General features: G+C 44.6%; 1 long non-coding RNA gene across 1 annotated transcript in view; it reads right to left on the bottom strand.

Annotated features, from left to right (window-relative positions):
* Window positions 1–749: 749 nt before the first annotated feature.
* The window catches only part of LOC142574162 (uncharacterized), a 38,466-nt gene continuing 24,772 nt past the window's right edge, over window positions 750–14,443 (bottom strand). The window contains exons 4-5 of the long non-coding RNA XR_012826443.1: window positions 2,551–2,659; window positions 750–978 (exon numbers count right to left, since the gene is read on the bottom strand). This is a non-coding gene — a long non-coding RNA (uncharacterized LOC142574162). The remainder of the gene's footprint in view (window positions 979–2,550; window positions 2,660–14,443) is intronic.

Here is a 14,443-nt window from a genome sequence, read left to right as displayed (position 1 = left end):
ACAAATACAGACGTGTACGCGCTCTTATGCTATGAAACTATTATTGCCTCTAATGTAGAGAATGCGAAGCCGAACAACTGATAAAGCGTTAAGCGGTTAGATTGCCATGTCAAATAGAGTTACAAAAGTAAGCAGACGGTGGTGCCTTCCACATTCTTATGTGTTATTTACACGTGATAAATACATTCTGAAGTGTCCAAGCTCAGATTCATTGGCACAAGAATTTTAAGTAGTAGCAGCGAAGGAGAGCAGCTTAGAAAACTTCGGCAATTTTTCAAACACCATACTGAAGTGTGGTCCGCAAGAAACAGTTATTCATTTTTTATTTATAATTTGCCTTGGTAACCATCCTAGATTATGCGGTAAGATCGAATGCGAGATTTCGCTTTGGTTCAGGTTATGGGTCTGTCTTGAACCTTGTTAGTGTGCAGCGCACAGCTAGAAACCGTTCACTGACGCATCTCTTCATTGCAGCGGTGAATTACTTGTACAGATGGTGGTGAATGTTGGTGATGGTGAATGGTAGAGATACGGGTAATGGCGAATACTTGTAGATTACTTGTAGATATGGTTGGCAACTTTACTATAATGAAAGAAAAATATGTTCGCACATTTTTGTAACTTTGTACTTCTGCAGAATAGATAACAACTCTTCCCTTTCGCGAGTACTTCTCCAAATTGGGGATTTCATCCAACTGAATAACATTATCAAAATCACACACAACCTGCATCTTTTTAATCGCAACCTTGTTTCTTTATTTTAAACAGCACATCTACTCAAATTACGCAAGTATTGTTTCTAGTGCTCCATATTGCCACATTTACCTCTTAGAGCTAAAGGGAAGGACAGGTATGCCAGGAAAGTGTGTAAGGTAATACCAACGGCACACTTTCTTTCTGCAACATTCAGGAAATGGTTGATTTGTTCTGGCTTCCCATTGGCAATGGGGTGCGAGCTCCTCTTCTATTTCCTGACACCTAGACGACAATGAAACAGCAGAAAAAGGTATTGTATTATCAAATAGAATAGGTCTACTCGTTAGAACTTATATCAACGAGAACAGGGTGGGATAAATTTAAATAATACTGAAGCGCGCAGTTACAACATGGATATATTCTTTCTTTTTATGTCTTAAACTCCTGAATGCCTAAATTTATTGCCAGTGGACTTGACATAATGGTGAGTGCCTGAGCATGGTAAATATAAATAGCCCATAAATATTAACTTAGGCTCTATACCTATAACTGAAATAATCCCACGTGTTTTAAATTAACAGTTACGACGTGACTATACAAAATAAGACCTGCTAGAAGACACTTTTTTCGCTGGAAAGTTTATGCTTTAGAGCTTATTATTATGTTTTTGCCAGGCCGATGCCAACTGTCAGTGAAGCTGGCAGTCCCGTCTCTGAATAACATCAATATGCAGACCGCGGTATAAAGGTAATAAACAGGGATACGGTGCCTCATTAAGGCACGCCAACGTTTCGATAGAAGGACCAATCTTCGTCAAAGACGGCCTCGTCATCCTCGGCATGTTAGATTTAAAGCGTTAGTGCAGTGACGTCACGTGCGGTTGTTGTCGATGGCGGTAGGTTGTAGCGACCCCATCCGACCTATTCAATGCCATTGTAGCAATTGGGCCGGAACGCCAGGCATGAGTGCGGCTCAACGGAGGAGAGCGGTCGAAAACGCACACAAGCTGCCACAGTAACGCGTCAGGCGTTGAATGATTGGAGAGTGCATCGCCGTGGCGTTATGTCACCCTCGCTGTCACTCACGCAAGGCTGCGTTCTGTGCGTACATTCCTTGTCCAGACGAGCTCTCGCCTGCGTTCCGACTGCGCCTCTGTAAGGCGCAATGAAAATGCTCCAAGCATCTCAACGCGCTCGCTTGTCCGCGAGGTGTTCGTAACTCGAACGACACGCTGCAGCGTCCAATTGGACATTGGGCCATCCCAATATCTCCAGTTGGCCCACACCCAAATTTGATGTTAGCCAATCCCCAAATTTAAGTTGGCCCAGCCCCAAATTTACGATGGGACGCTCTCAAATTTTAGTTGGCCCATCGCCAAATTTCAAGTTGGCCCATCCTCAAATATAATTTGGCCCGCCAACAAACTTCAAGCTGACCCTCCTCAAAATTTATGTTGGCCCGCCCTCTAATTTCAAAGTGGCATACACTTAGGAGTAACTTGGCCTACGCCCAGATTTTAAGTTGGCGCACGCCCATGATTCCCTGCCACTGCTCGCACACTCGTCCCGTTCTTCTAAAGCTGGCTCGCTCTATCTTGAAAGCGATCGTCTTAGGCGAAGGAAGGACGGACGGACAGTTTTCTTGTCAGCAACCGTAGGAATGCTTACGCATTTGAATATGTAGGACAAGAAACACCTCACGTCTTTCCATGAAGCTTGCTAGTCTTCGCAAGTAACATGATCGTAAGAATTCCAGAATCTAGGTTTGCTCGCTTTAAATGGACATGTAATTTCGAACTTATTTAAAGCGGGCTTATGCCCAATATACACTACTAATTATGATTGGTACGCTCACCTTGCAACTATTACTTGGCGCAAGTCAGGCCGGCATGTCCACCGCTCACAAGGAGACGTTAGAGATGGTATAGTACCTCTGAAGTATCGGTCTTTGTACTTACAGACATCTAGAATATGAAACATCAGAGCATGCATGCTCAGAAAGAAGGTTTCACTGGATACATTTTGCCCACTGCATGTGTGAGCGAAAGTATACATACGAGCTAAGCACGTAAGCTTTCCGGGACTCAACGAAATATTTTTATTCAGTCTTTACGATGAAAGAAAGCAAAGCAATTAATATGCGTTAGTGCACATTCTTCCACGACTTAAAAGTATCGGTTTTAAACCGGTGCGGTAATTCAAAGTCAGCACCTTGCGCAGTACGCTATCCGACATACCGGATACTGAGACATATGCTGCGTTCCTTGCAATCAATAGCAATGTATACTTGTATAGCATCTGAAAATGATCTGACGAAAATTACAGTGCGCCAGCCAATGATCTGATTTAGCTAACTGAATAGCCAGCTTGAAATCAGTAATTGAAATTATTTTACAGAGATGGTTCACCACCACAATTATATTTATTAAACTAGCTTTTTGTGTTCATATTGGTTAAATATAACCTAATATCGCATGCACGATTCCACTGATGTTCTTTAATTATTCACCAAACAGTACAAAAGCAGCAAACGCCTTAGAAAACGAAATCAAACGAAACATTTTTTTCCTTTATAAAATGGCTGCCGCTAAAGGCTCTTGAGAAGCATCCTTTTGACTGTTCCGCGGGTACGCTTAGATGCATGCAGCAGCACTTTCACAAAAGTACATCCGACGAATGGCGCTAGATTCTTTTCGCATGTTATAGGTTAGCATACGCACGGAATAAACACGCTAAACAGGCAAATACACGTTTGCCTTGCGTCAACACTCCTTCCATGTGCGTTGCAGTGCAGCATGACTGAGTGGGCGCAGCCGGCACAGTGGACGCTCTGATAACTTCTAGAACAACTTTTGCATTTGCTTTTGCTGCGTTCGTGCGCGCTTTCACAGAGACAAAGCATTCTGTTCTGTGCATATCTAAGTCGTACTATGACAATGTGTGCTTGCCCCAAATACAGCAATGATGAAATTACGTTCATGCAGCAAAGTGCCTAATTCATTAGTGGAAATGCGCCCATGTTGCATATTTTTGCAATTACAAAGTTCACGATGTCTAAACTGGGATGCACAAATTAACATAAAGATTAGGTAACCAACGGAAGAAAGCGTAGCTTTTCCCCGAACAGATATCTCAGCTGACTGCTTCAAATCGCCTTCAGTTTTCATTCGCAATCAGGCGTGAGTGACCCATATGCTTACTCGCCTGCTCCCTTGGCGCGTCTTGGGGAAACTGCTTGAATCATACCGTGAATCATACAAATAAATACATGGAAAATGGTTGCAAGAACTGCAGCATCGTATGCGACGTTGTGGTTTTGCATACGCTCAAAGAACATGTTTTGAGGTGCTAGTACGCATTGATACTCTTAGAGTATTCGGCTTTGTACTCTTAGAGTAGTGAATCCTGCATATGTGGAGCTCTGCAGAAACCTGATATGAAATACGCGCAATCCGTCCCAGCTCTGGCCATTGTACCAGTCTGTCTGAAGGCTCGCTCTTTACCAAACAGACGTTTGGTAGTGACTGTGTTTAATATGCTGCACATAAAATGCTGATGTAGAGCGTACGTAAAGTACACAGGAATTAGGTGTTATCAACGCTAAATATGTACATAAACAAGCGGCAGCATGCGGTGAAGTTGTCGTTCAGCGTACATTACAGATACAGAAACGATTGCAAGTTGGCCGTTTTGTTAGCGTTGCGGAAAAATCTGTCAATGTTACACTGTGCAGCTGCGTTTGGTACCAATTGGCCAAAATCTTTTCCTTTCGTTTATTTCTATGTGATTTTCAAAGTTTCAAAGGCTTTCAAAGCTTATTGCTTCAAAGTGGTTACATGTGTCGAGAGATATGAAATGCAAAAGAAAGCCCTGTAGTCGAAGACTGTATTGGGACCTCTGGTCTAGGTTAAGTGGTGAGAGGAATTGCCTACTACACGGCAGCAAAATAAACCAATATAATGACATTAAGAGGAAGCTTCAGCTGGGGCCTAACTTCGATGCGGCCTATTTAAATACATGAGGAAAGCAAAAACGTTCTTTCTGAGATACCCACTGGACCGATTTTAAGGAAATAATTTGCATTTGAGAAAGAAAGTTAATTTGTAGCGACCGTTAAGAGCGTAATTTCGATTCAAGACCTGAATTTTGTTAAAAATGTTTTCAAATATTCGAAAGTTTGCAAAAAGTAGAAGCGCGAAACAGAAATTAATATATCTGCATCAAAAACAGATATAGCGGTTCTGTAAACGGCATCCATTAGGTCATTAAAAGCGGACAAATTCGATATGTCAATTTATATCCTTGGGGTATTTTTTACGTTGTGTACAAGGGTTCTTCAAAAGTTGTGTTTCCATATTACGATTTTTTTTTCGATTCATGTGTAACGTATCAATTTTATCCGCTGTAAATGTGCTGTTGGATGCAATTAACATAATTGTGACATCATTTTTCATTGCTGAGAAACACAGTTGTAAACTTCACAGTTTCGTTTTCTGAAAATTTTTGCCACTCTTCAGGACCTAAATTTACGACGTAAATAAAAAATTCGACACCAACAGTCACTAGATTTCAGGTTTTTCTTTTAAAGGCCACAACATCGCCAAATTTCGTATAGCAGTTGACGAGAAAAAGCATTCTCCTTTTACATATATTTAGATAGGAGCACGCGAGCTAAAGCTTCCTCTTCACAAAGAAGTCAAGATGTAGAACTAAGATAAAACGCATGTTGAGCAGAAATACGCAAATAAAGATAAAAAAGAAAAGAAAAATATAATAATAAAAAGAAACAAAGGTGGAGGGTGAACAGATGTACATCAAAGGTGTATAATACAAAGGCATATCAACACAGTATGATGCGTGAGCTAGAACAACAAATATAAAGAGACGACCAGCAATTACCGCAGATTAATCAAAAACATTTTAACATACATGTTTACATGTGGTGTTACGCTCTCTTATAACTAAAGGCAACGAGTTTCACAATGAAAAGCAAGAAAAACTAAACGTGAATTTACCATAATTAGTGCGCATATTAAGCAAATAAAGTTTTTCTAGATGCAAATCTCGTTATGTAACCAGGAGCTGATTGCTGATCAGCTTATAAAACAATATGCCGAAATTGTAGTTCATTATCGGAGTTATGGGGAGCATGTTATTACTTCTGAGCAGTTCAATTGCATTAATATTTTAAGAGCTATGGGTTAGTAACCTGATGGCTAGATTTATAATGGCTTCCAACGAGCAAATATGGGTTTTATATGTGTTTCGCTGGGACGTCACAGTATATTTGCCATGTCAATAAATAAATGCGTAACGGAGTGACAGTAGTGTGTTAGAGCTAAAATGGGAACGTGCTCTGATGAGGACTCGCATTCCGTAGGCTATTTTCTTTTTCACAGAGGCAATATGATGACGAAATTGAAGATTGCGGTCCAATTTGACTCTCAAGTATGTGGCATAGTCAATCGCATTACATCATACGGTCCAAATAATAGAGGAGGTATATTATTTATGAAAAGTTGCCTAGAGTTGAAAACAACAAATTTTGATTTTCGGGGGTTTATTTGTAGTTTCTTTTTATTGCACAATTCCTGAATGTTAGCAATACCACAGCTCTGCTTAGTCGCCAGTGCAGAAATGCTATTGGCAGAATTTAGTCTCATCAAGTCATCGGCATATACCATACATTGCCATTATTTAGGATAGCTAGGCATATCATTTATAAAAATTACAAAGAGAATAGGGCAAATAATGGACCCTTGTGGCACATCTAATTTAGGCTTTATCATACCGAAGACAGCATCATAAACGCCGACAATTTGGATTCGGCTATCTAAGTAACTCCTTGAAAGTAGCAGAGGGGGACCACAAATTTCATTATTTCAAGCTTTTTACAGAGAATAGAATCATCAATTGTATCAAATGCTTTAAGGTAGAAAATACTGACCCATTAAAATTTCAATCATGAATATTTTTCTACGAAGTATCGGTTAGGGAGACTAGGGCTATGCCAGTAGAGTAAACCTGCCGGAATCCGAACTGATTAAAAAAGCATTAAATTTTGAAAGATATTGTGTTAAACCTATTACCCATAATCATTCTGTTACGTTACTGAAGAAAAGCAAAATGCAAATGGGCCAATAATCAGTAATGAGTGGTCACATTTTTTGAAAACGGCAGTAATCTTTCCTTGCTTTAGCTCATTTGGAAAAACTCCTCCTTTGAATATATTTTAAATAAAACAGAAATAGCATGCGATATTTGATCAGTGATCATTTTTATGTGATAATGTTGAATGCCATCAAGCTCCACGCCTGTGGTTTTCAATATTGTTATGACAGGAAGTACCTCGTGAAGTGTTGTCGGTGACATGAAAAATGAATGAAGAAGACGAGTAAATGAAGCTTCGAATTCGTGAGATCTGTACACTGACTCATTGAAGAAACCAGTGAAGGCATCAATGGTTTCCTTTGGATGACCGTAAACCCTAAGTTCATGCCGGAAAAAAAATTACGAGATTAACTTTACTTTTCTATTCAAAAAGCATTCTTTGCCTACTTCGTGCGTTTTGAGCCCGCCCATGCATCCATCCATCCGCCCATCCATCCATCCATCCGTCCGCCCGCCCATCCATCCATCCATCCATCCATCCATCCATCCATCCATCCATCCATCCATCCATCCATCCATCCATCCGTCCGTCTGTCCGTCCGTCCGTGCTCTAACGCCGCCACAGTGATTCAAGTTGTGTACTAGCTTGCGCGATAGCGCTAGTGTTTCTAGTCGTGATGCACTTGTGGTCGTTAATCGCCGTCATTCCGGCTTCGTGATCTCACTCTCGTCAGGCCGTCATCGCCGCGCCTTCTACGCCAACCCAGTGACGAATGTTGTCGAATAGCTTGGTTCTTCAGGAACGTCCAAATGGTCGTGGTGCAATCGTGGTCTGAAGCGTCACCATAGTATCTTTGTAATTTTCGATGTGAGCGAAATGCGAAAACACCTGTGTAATTATATTTAGCTGTACGTTAAAAAACCCCGGGAGGTCCATATTTCCAGAGTTCCCCCCTACGGTGTCCCTCGTAATCAGATAATGCTTTTGGCACATAAAACCCCATAATTTAATTTTTTAATCTTGGTAACCGAAGTGTAGTGATGCTGCCGTGTTCACGCCGTTTTCTTCCCGCCATCGTCGTCTTAACGTTATCATGCATTCATTGTCCCTAGGTCCGGGTGTCATCGTTGTCGCTCTATCGTCTTTAATCCGCCGTGGTTGCTCAGTGGCTATGGTGTTGGGCTGCTCAGCACGAGGTCGCGGGTTCGTATCCCGGCCGCCGCGGCCGCATTTCGATGGGGGCGAAGTGCGAAAACACCCGTGTACTTACATTTAGGTGCATGTTAAAGAACCCCAGGTGGTCGAAATTTTCCGGAGTCCTCGACTACGGCATGCCTCATAATCAGAAAGTGGTTTTGGCACGTTAAACCCCATAATTCACTAATTCAATTCTATCGTCGTTACACCAGCCTTGTTATCCGACTCTACTCACGCCGTCCTTGTCATGCAGGATTCCTAATACACTCTTTATCACAATGTTGTTCTCATACACTAGCCGTCATCAAATTGTCCTGATACCATTATCATGCTCGCGTCGTCGTTCCATCGTCGTCATACCGTCGTCCTCATGTACTCGTTGTTTATACCATTGCGTTATACTGTCGCGGTCGATGCATCCTTATCGTTCGCACTTCCTAATCCAATTCTCATCATGCTGTCGATGTGACGCCATCCTTGCCACACATTCATCGTCATACTATAGTGCTTATACCATAATCGATATGTCGTCGCTATACCGCCTTCGTTATTTTACCGACATCAATTCTTCGTCGCCATTCTATCGTAATCAAGCTGTCGTTACTAAATTGTGATTAGGCCATCGTTTTCATGCTATCGTCGTCATTGCGTCGTAGTCAGACCGAAAATATCATGCAGCCGCTGTCATACCGGGATGATCATACCTTGTGAGTGCGGCATCTTCGTGATTTCGGTTTCGTCATCCATTTGTCGTCATAGAGTCGACGTCACGGTATCGTAGTCACAGTTCTCATCCCATTGTCCTCGTATTGTGCTCACGTTGTCATTGTTCTAATATCGTCATTATTAAAAAAATTTCTCATTGTCTTCATTCCGTCTTCGTACTGCCATTGTCGTTCCATCGACTTCATTCCTTTTTCACCATTTCATTGCTGTGACTGCGTCGACATCATATAGTCGTGGTCATTCCGCCATGCTCAAGGACGACCTTGGCAAGCAAGTGGCATAGCGAACTGCGACGATACCAGAGTATGTAGCACATAGCCGAAGCAACGAAAGTCTCAAAATGACCACTGCCGATATTAAATGAACATGACTTCAGAAATATGATTTGTCGTTACACCAGCTGTAGTTCTAGTCGCATTACTGTCGACAGTTATCATGAGAGCACATCTTCCGTAATTTTTTTTGCGACAGGTTACCTGACATGGCGAGCAAAGCTTGGCTAGACAAATTAGCAGCGAGCATTGCGTACTCGCAGCTGCTGTACGGCCCCATCCATCACCCCTTGCGTCATGCGTTTAGGTAACATTATTATGCTGTTTTACATCCTCTATAGGGCACATGTAAGAACTACAGATTAAATGTGGTGCAAGAACAGTGCAACAAACGTGCGCAGGATCCGACGGTGCAATAGATATGGCTGTAGAGTGTCAGTGAAGACGCGCTGCTTATTGTCATTCGCAACTGTCATGCCTAACTGGCAAACATGTTCGAGGCAAGTCACCGTAACCGCTAGAAAAAATATATTTGACGTTAAATCTAACCTGGTACAACAATGGGGCAATCAAGTGCACAAATAAGACGCATACTTTGGAGAATGCCTATCTGCTTCTCAAGATAATCTATTGCCACCTGCAGTAGTGGCCACCGTGCAAGCGAAGAAGCAGGCTACAACAAGAAGCGCGCCGGCTACTCCCAAAGCATGCGGTCATCATCATCACTAGCCACCACGCTCGCTAGCTAGGTCCCACCGACGCGTTTGTCAGGATCCGGGAACTGCCTCTTCAAGACAGTGCATTATTCAGAACAACTCTACTGGCATGGAAAGCGCGTTTAAAGTCTACATACTTCGGAACCCACGTGTTCCGAGATTCTTCCATGGCGAGTTCTTCGAAGAGTCAATGGCTGACTTCAAGCGCGTGGCCGCTTATACAAATCGAACGAAGCGACTAAACTGAGAAATGTATGCTTTTGCTTGGCGGATGTTGCGCGTACGTTGTTTCAAAACCGTCAGGGTAAACAAACGTCGTGGCGTGAGTTCCGCCGTGAGCTATTGGACACTTAAACCAGTGCTGATCTCCGCGAATGACCAGAAGGAGCTATTCTTGCCCGCGCCTAGCTTGTAGCCGAAATACTTCGCTCGTTGACGATATAAGGCACCTATTCAGAAGAACAGATTCACGAATCACCAAGGACATGTTGCGTCACCCGATGCGAGGAATGAAGGAGCAGCTCTTTGCTGGCGGTATGTGGAACTCTTCGAAGACTGTCGGTAATTTTTTATCCAAGGTTGTATATATGGAGAAGATGCTTAAAGATCCATTGAACTTCTACGAGCACCAAGTGAGCGCGTAATCCTCTACCACCGTTTTTACGGCCACGGGAAGCAACAATTACAACCTTCGTGATCTCATCAGCACCGATGGGCACGAAATGATACAGAAGGTTTACGGCATGTCACGTGCTTCGGTGAGCACCATTTCGATGTTATAAAAGATGAAGTGCACCATGCGCTCCGGTCCACCTTTCCTTTTGCTAACTCCGTGCCTGCACCGACTGAACACCGCCACGCGACCACACAGAAGCTTTAAGGCACCCTGCTTTCTATCCTCCGCTGTTCACGTCGCTGATCCGCTAGAACTTCAATCGGGCCAGTCGTTAGAGCACATCGAAGAACGACGCACGCCGCCAGAATTTCATCATGCCACTCCTCAGGTTGTGTTTCCGCTGGAGCAACCGATTTATTACGGCGACGATGGACGCATATCGAGTCGTAAGTCGGCTGCTTGTCACAGACAAGACCGCCGCCCTCTGTGCTTCCGCTGGTGCGAGGCAGATCATTTATACCCCAAGTAGATTCCTACTCCTCGACTTGCAGGACTTTCCCGCGTACTCGCCTCCGCCCGACTTTGCCGACGATCTCGGCACATTGAAGATTATCTGGATCAAAAGGGCATGCCACTGCCTACCGCATGGTAGTCGTGGTCACCATCGTCAAGGCGTTTTTCACCACCGCCCCTGCGACATTCCAGCGCACGATCTTCATGTCACCACTGAGAAAACTGAATGCAGCGGCAATCACGGGCGAGTCTGCTGGCAGTCTTCCGATGGACGCGAACAAGGGACGTATTGATCCGACGTGAACTGAAGCTGAACGGAATGCCCAGTATCGATCGACATACCAGTGGCGATTAGATGCGCTGTTGGAGGATTAGTGGGTACCGGAATGGACTACGCAATCTTAAGCGAAAAGATGGCGACGTTTCTAAAAAAAAAACGTTAAAACACCCTGGCAAGGCTCGCAGATTCAAATGGATGATGACCACCTCGTCACTCGACTGGGCTTCTGCAGGACATGAGTTCGGATTCAAAGATCAAAATACACAGCCAGCGGTCTTGTCCTATGTGAATACTCCCGCAACGTCATTTTCGAGGTTGCATTTTTGCAGGAATACCGCGCTGTTTAATAATATAGCCAATCCAACAATAGATGGGCACTGCACCAAGCGACATGACGACATGATCTTAATTTCCACCGAAAGTTTTGCGAACCAGTGTCCTTTTCCTGGCAACGTGCGCTGGAATGCGCGAAGATAAAGTGGTCGCAGCAAGCAACTTATCATATTTACAAACGCAAGGCGTTTGTATGGTGAGCAGTGTGCTGCAGCTTAGTGATTGCCCGTCTCAGTTGCCTGTCACGAACTTTGGTGACGACGACGAAGTGGATTTGATACAGCGCTGTTCCATCTAGCTCCGGCTTATTTCTGTGAAAACCTAAGTTCATCCACTGGTCCTCACTTTCTGCTCGGTCGTGCGGAAAGGGAGTATCGCCGTACGAAGTCCGTCTTGGATCTGAGGGCTTCACGGCGCATACAAAAGAAAGTCCAGCGTCGTATGAATAAATTGGAAGACAAGCGATGGAAAACAATCTGTCAGTCTCTTGATCCTCAAAAATCGCTCTCGCACATACGGAGAACGGTTAGGCGTCTTCGCTCATCTCCGCATCAAAGGAAGCCTTTTGCTGCTCTGGCCCTCTACCAACTCCGCACGGAATTTCAAGTGGCTGAAGAATTCCGCGCACGTGCACGGGTTGCTGGGTTCGCTGCCATCATTACTGACGCAACACTGAATGGCATCCCTGAGGCACGTGCACCAGAAATGAACGTGCCCTTTTCACTTGAAGAGGCCAATCCTGCGTTGGCGACCTGCATGCGTTCTTTGTCACCAGGACCTGATGGCATCACGTATGCTGCCCTATGCCACCTTGGACTTGACGCACGTGATGACTGCTCAACTACTACAGTGAGTCTTGGCAGAACGGCGCCGTTCCAAAACAATGGAAATCGAGCCACTCTATCCCCATTCTGAAAGCTGGAAAGCACCCGCTCGAGCTCTCACCATATCATCCGATTGCGCTTTCAAGCTGCGTCGGAAAAGTGATGGAAAGAATTATTCTTGCTAGCTTGGAATGGTACCTACAACGATTCAACATCTATCCGGACGCCATGATGGGCTTTCGTCGAAGTCGCTCGTCCATTGACATCGTAACCTGGGTCCAAAATCAAAAAAGCCTCAAGCTCCTATCAATGGCCCATTTTCTAGATATAAAAGGAGCGTACGAGAACGTCGCCCATGAGGCCATACTGAACTCACTTGGGGCTATTCGAGTTGGTGGCTGGATGTATCAATTGATTCCGTACTATTTGACTGAGAGGTGCTTTTTTGTTACAGTCGAAAGACGGCCCAACATCAGACCATTACATCTGCCGTGGTGCGCCGCAAGGTGGAGTGTTGAGCCCCATTTTGTTCCTCCTCGTCCTGGTAGGACTAGCGGAGTACTCACCGCAGACAGTTCATGTCTCTATATACGCCGACGACATTTGCATCTGGGCCTCTGCCGTGACTCGTGCTCAGGTACGAGCCAGGATTCAGCGGGCGGCTACAATGACGGCGTCTTATCTCCGGGAACAAGGCCTCAGTCTGTTTACTTAAAAGTGCGCACTGGATGGTTTCATGCGCAAACAAATGTCATTGTATCCTGTTTCAATCAATGGTCAAGCTGTATCCTATGTTAAGACGCATCGCTTTCTGGGCGTCAGCATTCACCGCAACCTCTCGTGGAGCCCTCACTGCGTCTATGTGAAGAAGAAGTTCTTCGCCATTGCTCAGGTCTTCAAATTTCTCTGCAGGAAAAACTGGGGTACACCTAGCCCATTATATGATGCAGCTGTACAGGGTATTGTACCTCGGACTCCTACGTTACAGTCTATCGGTGTTCTCAAAGGCATGCAAGATGAACATTGGCGCATCGGAGAGTATACAAGGTCAAGCTCTACGCACGTGTTTAGGTCTGCCTCGGTGCACCTCGAGAGCACCAACAATTGTCATCGCGGGAGAGCATATAATCTAGACACATGTGGCTGTCGACTCTCTCGGAGCGCCCATTCGCCATCTGTCAAGGATCGCCGACCATCATTTGGCCGCCCTACTAGCCGAGAGACCTCAAGCGATCTTTTCACGAGTGATTAGCGCGTAAACTGACATCTTTTACACCGGTGGGGAAGCCTTCATATTCCCTGTGGTGCCTGCGACAGCGTCAAGTGAATTTTGCTATTCCTGGAATTACAAAAAATTCAAATCATCTATCGCCGGCTCTGAAGCAACTTACGCTCATATTACTGCACCAGACGTATCATGACCACATTCAAATATATGCCCATGGTTCTACCTTACCTACAAGCTCAAGTGCCGCATTCGTCGTTCCAGCTAGGCAGGTTGCAGTTATATTCAAATTGTCACACATGACTACATCTACGTCGGCAGAACTAGCAGCTCTGCATGCCGCTATGATGTACATCACCGAAGCGCCAATAGAGAAGTGGGTCATATTCTGCGATTCTAAGACAGTTCTTCACAGTATCAAGTCTGCATTACATCACAGAACTTCCGAGCAGATGATATTTGGCATCAGGGAAGCGCACCACCATGCTCCGGAAAAAGACACCACATTATATTTCAATGGATTCCTGCTCACTGTGGTATCGTCTGCAACAACCTAGCTGACAAGGCTGCCCCGTCTGCCCACGAAGATACCCAGACGCGAACACCTCTAGCGAGGTCCGACGCTGCCAGGGAACTTCGCCTACTTGGACGCAAGACGTCACACGATCTCTGCAGTTCAAGTGATTTCAATGGACGATTACATAAACTGGATCCCAAGCTACAGATACAACTGCCATCTAGCCTTTCCCTCGGCAAAACGAACTTGCTGTGCCGCTTGTGGCTGGGAGTGGCGTTCACGAACGCGCACCCGTATCGTTTGGGAATGGCCGAGAGCCCGATGTGCGACTTTTTGGGTGCGAGGAAACCATTGCGAAGTTGGAGGCATATATGACGCACAATGCTGAACGCGATAATTCAAACGAGCCGTATCAGC

This window comes from Dermacentor variabilis, chromosome 3 (assembly GCF_050947875.1).
Source record: "Dermacentor variabilis isolate Ectoservices chromosome 3, ASM5094787v1, whole genome shotgun sequence".
Taxonomy (NCBI): domain Eukaryota; kingdom Metazoa; phylum Arthropoda; class Arachnida; order Ixodida; family Ixodidae; genus Dermacentor; species Dermacentor variabilis.
The sequence above is the reverse complement of the archived record's forward strand: the minus strand, read 5'-3'. Positions and strand labels throughout refer to the sequence as shown.